General features: G+C 46.5%; 1 long non-coding RNA gene across 1 annotated transcript; it reads left to right on the top strand.

Annotated features, from left to right (window-relative positions):
- Positions 1–3,091: 3,091 nt before the first annotated feature.
- On the top strand, positions 3,092–4,043 carry LOC134485171 (uncharacterized). Its single transcript, XR_010063142.1, has 2 exons — positions 3,092–3,308; positions 3,695–4,043. It is a non-coding gene; the product is annotated as an uncharacterized LOC134485171 (long non-coding RNA).
- The last annotated feature ends 2,076 nt before the right edge of the window (positions 4,044–6,119 follow it).

Consider the following 6,119-nt stretch of genomic DNA (forward strand, 5'->3'; position numbering starts at 1 on the left):
ACGAACACTGACTCATGCATGTAATCCTAGCACTCAGGACACCCTGTTCTAGGTGAACCAGAGCTACAGAGTGAGGTCCTTTCTCCCCAAACTATGAATGTCTCCCATGTTATTTAAATCCATGTGTGCCACAGCATACATACATGTAGAAGCCAGAGAACAATGTTAAGAAGACAGCCCCTTCTGGGTTGCAGGGGTCAATTTAGGTTGGCCAACCACGTACCTGTATCAGGGGAGCCATCTTGTCATCCTCAGATATAATTTTCTAAATGTATTATTATTGTATGAGTGTATATATGTGTACATGTGGGTATGAATATGCCACAAGTGTTTATGTGAAGATCAGAGGGCAATTTTTAAGAGTCAGTTCCCAGCATGCTTTCTGGGCAAGTGTTTTTACTTGCTGAGCCATCGTGCTGGCCTCCAGAGTCCTTCCTTCCTTCCTTCCTTCCTCCCTTCCTTCCTTCCTTCCTTCCCTCCCTCCCTCCCTCCTTTCTTTCTCTCTTCCTCTCTTTCTCTCTTTTGAACCTTTGACTTGTGGTTGGCTAAATTCACAGATGTGCAAGCCATGGATATGAAAAGTTAACTGTATTTATCAGCAAAAGCATCGGGCTCACACAGCCTTTGCCCGTGTGACATCTGAGTCGTGTGAGGCAGTGTCTTCTGTCTGCAGTTTCTTGCCCTTGAGGCTGCTCGTCCCAGGGACCTTGGCCATTTGCCTCCATGACAGAAATGTTTTGATGCTTTCATTTTGATAAGGTATCGATAGCCACTCATTAGAGGCTTAGCTCCTGCTTTGAAGTGACTAATGATTAAATAAGCCATGGAGACAAACCTCTTTCGAGAGATTAGGTCCTTAAAAGCTTTTGGTTGGGTCTGGAAGGCAAAGGGATGCTTGGGTTATTTCCCCCACTTGGCTTCAGTGGAAGGTGAATTTCTTCTTCAGGGCCAGCTCAGAGTCACTATACCTCCAGAGGGGTTGGAGAGAGAGTGAGATAGACGGTGGCTAGGAGTTGGGTAGCGATCTGTCCTTCTGCTATTGTTAAAGCATTTGCCTTGGTTTCATGAGAACCTGAGTTATGTCACCAGGACCTATGTGAAAAAGCCAGGTGTGGTGGTGCATGATTGCAATGTTAGTGCTGGGAAGGTGGAGATGGGGTGGATGGATTCTGGGGGCTTTGTGGCAACCAAATCAGTTCAGACAACTGGGTGAGTTCTAGGCCACTTGGAGGATGTTTTGAAACAAAACCAAAACCAAAAAAATCATAAACAGGTAGCAGATGGAGCCTGAGAATTACACCTGAGGTTAACCGCTGACTGCCACATGCATATGCACAAGTATGCATGCACAACCACATCTGCCTTCACACACACACACACACACACACACACACACTCAGGGCATGTGCATGCACACGTGAATGAAGAAGTCACTGGATGCTCATGTAAAGAGCTAGAATTCTATGAAGACAGACAATAGCTGTTGCACATTGAATCCTGAATGTCACTCCCTGAAGTCCATGCATTAAAGACTTGGTTCCCAGTCCATGGTGTGATTGGAAGGGATGCAGGGGGTTGAACTGCTATGCACTTAGGCCTGGTGGGAAGAAGTTAGGTCACTGGAGGTCATGCCATTGAAGGGAAGGTCAGCCCCATCTCTTTCTTGGTGTTCCCCAGTGGCAATGAGGGAGAAACAATGGAACCAACTGACCATAGCCTGAAGCCTTTAGGACTGTGCCTGAGTATTATTCTTCCTCCTCCTCTTCCTCCTCTTTTTCTTCTTGAGACAGGCTTTCTCTGACTGTTTCTTCTTAAAAATGTGACTGTGTCTGGTATCTTGTCAGTGACAGAAAGCAAGAGTCTGGGGGATGCTCTCTCCCGGACGGTAGATTATGGAAGGGTTGTCGTGTCTTTCTTCCTGATATTGGAGCTTTTCTCTGTGGAGAAGTTTCATTATGACTCCTACATCTTACCCAGCTCATCCCTGTCTTCCTGGGGTTGGAGAAAGGAGAAGAGCCTGCAAATGCAAATCCCATGCCTGCTCAGCAATAATGCTGTGTGTTTCTCAGCCCAAGAACTCTGCCCGTTATCACCGCTCCTGCCCACCCTTCAACCTTTCTGTCTCTGCCAGGAAGCAGATATGACAAATACCAACTGGTTCCATCATTCTTGGTGTTGAAATCACAGGCAGAAGGTTCTGGAAGGGCCACCAGACAGAAGTCAGTGGTTAATGACTCTAGTCTACATTCATTCATGGAGTTCTGTCCTTGCTTAGGCCGCTCCCTGTCGTAAGGTTCTGATCTCATCGGCATACGGTAGGACCCCAGGTTTGGGTATCCTAACACTGCAAAGTCTCTGGTGTATCCTAAGAAGGCTACTGAGAACCTGAGCCTTGTGTCTGGAACTGTAGCAATTAAGACAACTGGAGAACATTTGGTGAGAGGACAAGGCCCCATGGAAGAAGGAAATGGCCACGGGCAAGCCTCTAACTGGATGGACTTCTTTCTACAGTCAGCTACTCCTGTTCAAAACTGCAGAGTCATCCTTGGTCCCACTGAAAAGAACTCTTGTGATAGAGAAACAATGGACTGAGGCTTAAGGAGGATCCTCTCTTGTAAACTCACCCTCATTCCAAAAATCTGGTGTGCAGATCCTAGGGGTAGACTGCTAACATCTGACTCACTCCCCCACCCCCAACCCGTGTTCGTGCATTGTTCTTCCAGCACCCCTATCAAGGGGTGAGTTTTCACTCTGATGTTGAACATTGGAAGGTGGTATTAAAAACAATTAACTGACTTATCAAAATAATAATCATCGTCATGAATAAACATGGCCCTGAGACCAGGCACACCTGTCAAATTTATGACATGCTGACAGTCTAAATCAAATAGATATGAAACCATAGGTCCTCCACTGCTCCCTCTCTGGTAGAATCTTCTGGAATTTGTTTCTAGGACTTTGCTGATTGGCAGATTCTATGGCAAGTAGGCACGAATACTCATTGGCCATTCCTATTTCACTCAGGGCTGCTTAAAGCCGTGCACCAGGCTCCTTCCCAGCCTCCCTTGCAAATACGTCATGTGACCGGGCTCTGTTCATTAGGAATTGAGAGGAAGTCCTTTGCTTTGCGTAGTCAGTTCCCCTCTCTCTTAACAAGTCAACTATAGGAAAAGAATAGTGGTCACTGTGGAATCATGACATACACTGCATGAAGTTAAGATAAAACTATCTGGAAAGCCAAAGCGAAAAGATGCCCGGATCCCAAATCATCCCTCCCCCGTGGAAACCTACATCCAGGCTACTAGAGGGTATGGGTTTTGAAATCCTTGCTTGTTGATGTCACTGTAGATCAGATTTTTATAAGTTGTAGCTAAATGTAGCCTTTTCTCCATGCTCTTCTGGGATGGCTTGGGTCTTAATGTCTCCCTGAGTCCTTATGGTAGAGACTTGGTCCTCCGGCTGTGGTGCTATGGGCAGATCGCGGAGCCTTTGGGAGTTGGGCCATAGAGGAAGCCGGGTCATTGAGAGTAGATACTGTGACTGTAGGTCCTTTTCCTTGCTTCCTGGTGACTGTGAGGTGACCAGTTTTCCCCTGCTACATAGTTCCCTCACTGTGGGGTTGGGTGTAGTCTTCCACAGCAGCTCCACTTCCTTGGCTTGGCTAATTCCTGCCTGTCTTTACATCTCTACTTAGGCACCACCCACTCCAAGCACCCTCCTGGAAATCTCTACACCCTATGCGGCGTATCTCTTGTTGGTTTCCTTGACTTCCCTGCCCGGTACCTTCATCTGCTGTCTGTAATTTGGAAGCTTGATTGCCAGCCCCTGTCTGTAAACTTGGAAGACGCAGTGTGTTTCTTTGCTATCTCTGCTCTGCCTTCAACGGCCTGGGACTTTACGACTTTAATGGAAAACCAAATAAAATGTACTCATCAACTTTCCCTGAGGCTTAACCCACAACTAGTACCTAGTCGTTGATAGCTGCGGCTTTCCTTGAGGCCTACCTGGCTGAGATGTCAACCGCCCAACTTGGTCCCCAAGATTCCATCTCCGCTAAGCCGGGTGTTTTTCAGCGTTAGCAGTTAACCATGTCGAGAGGGCCCCAGGGCCCAGAGAGTTTCTGGGCAAAATGTTTGAACTATGAATTACATAGGCCAATACTTGAATCATGTTGGAGGGGGCTGGGAAGGGCACAGCTGTACGTCTGCGGGGCATTTTCTTCCACATGGGCAAACAATTCTCTCCAGCAGGATCATGAGACAGAGTTCCAGAAAAGCCTCTGAGGTAGGCTGGTGAGGTGGCTCAGCTGGTAATGTGATTGCTACCCAAACAGGAGGAGGACCTGAGTTTAATCCCCAGAACCCATCACACACACACACACACACACACACACACACACACACACACACACACTGGGGAATGGGGGGAGGTGCCACTGAAGTTTGTACAAAGAAGTTAAAGCTGGTGCAGGCACAGGCACCAGCACCCGGATCCCCAAAGCCACACACAGTCCAGAAGTTTCCAGAAGTTCCTTTATTGATATAGCAAAATTGGAAAGAACAGGTCCCTAAGTGACCCACAGGATTGAAAGTGCAAATACACTCCACTTCGAATGAAGATGAGTGACAGGCCTTGCCCACTGGGGCCACAGAAACAGCGTGATGAAGACATCCTTAATCACACAGTCTTACGCAGCCAACCAGGTCTGATTAACTCTTTGGTCTCTTTTATTGGAATTAACTTAGGCTGTAACTGTGACCCCAAACTGTATCCCAATATGCAGTTTGGGGTCAGAAGGCACGTCAAAAACAGCCAGAGCTGGAATGCTTCAAGTCAAGCGACTGAGCCAAGGCATCCTCCCCACCCCCAAAAGGTGCTAAAATATCCCTGCCTATCTAATACTTCCAGAACCAGATTACATAGCAGTTAGCTGCAGATCTCGGCTTATTTTTTTTTTCTGTGTACATGATCTGGAATTTACCAGATCTCTCTTGACTTATACACCAGCATTACTCCCACCCCACCGTGTGCCATAAAAAAATAAATAGATATGTCTAAGTTACAGACAAGCAATTAAAGAAAGGGGAAAAAACTAACACGTACCACAGGGGTAACACTGAGCCAGTTTTCCTCTTGGGGATGTCAGAGATTTAGGTGAGGTTCATTTTTCCACCACAGGAGAAAATTTTCCTTTATGTATGTAGACATGGGGGAAAAAAACCTCTTTGTCAAGGCCAAAGCCGGGAAGCACAATTCTGTGGGGGAAGAAAAAAAAAACAAAACAAAAAAACAAAAAAACGTGGCTTCTTCTGGGAGGTGACAAAAGGTGCTTTGGGAGGAGACTCACCTGGTGCTCATTTTGCTGGGAGACACTGAGTCAGAGAGGACTAGAAAGCCTGCCAGTGCTCTTGGAGGTGGGAATCATACAAATCCATGCAATTTGGTCAAAGGATACTGGCTGTGGATACTGGTTTGGTTTTGCTGGTGTTTAATGTCTCCAACCAACATTGGGAAGGCCCAGGCCAGGTTACCATGGGCAACAAAGAAAAGTTATTCTGCAATTCTTCTTCATTACTCATCTGCAAGCTCCAGCCAGGCTGAGAAGTCGACCTCAAATCACCAGGAAAAAAAAAAATTGCCCCCAGTGCTATAGCTGGGATTTTAACTGGAGAGCCAGGCTTGCATGGGAGCCCTACCAGGAACTGGGGATAAATGTTATCTGTGGCTGTGTTAATTTTTTTCTGCTGTAATTCCTATCACAAAGCTTAACTCTGAGAGATAAAGTAGAAATGAACTAACACACCCCCACTTATATATAAATAATCATCGTCTCCATGGCAAAGAATATAAGCCTATATATACCTGGGGGAAGGCTAACTGTGTAAGGCAAGGGGTCACAAACTGGTGTCCTCATCCTACCAAATATCGTATCTGCCTCACTTGGTTTCAGACATTTTAAATTACTTCTTAAATTAAAAACCAGTGAGCTTCAGTATTTTCATTGGAAATCCTGATTCTTAGCCCCACCCTTTCTTTTCCAGCCTGGAGCTGAGGTGAGCTGCCTCCCTTGAGGTAGGCACAGTCCCCAGCCACACCCTCCCCCCTCTTATTTATCTCCC

Source organism: Rattus norvegicus, chromosome 1 (genome assembly GCF_036323735.1).
Source record: "Rattus norvegicus strain BN/NHsdMcwi chromosome 1, GRCr8, whole genome shotgun sequence".
Classification (NCBI taxonomy): Eukaryota; Metazoa; Chordata; class Mammalia; order Rodentia; family Muridae; genus Rattus; species Rattus norvegicus.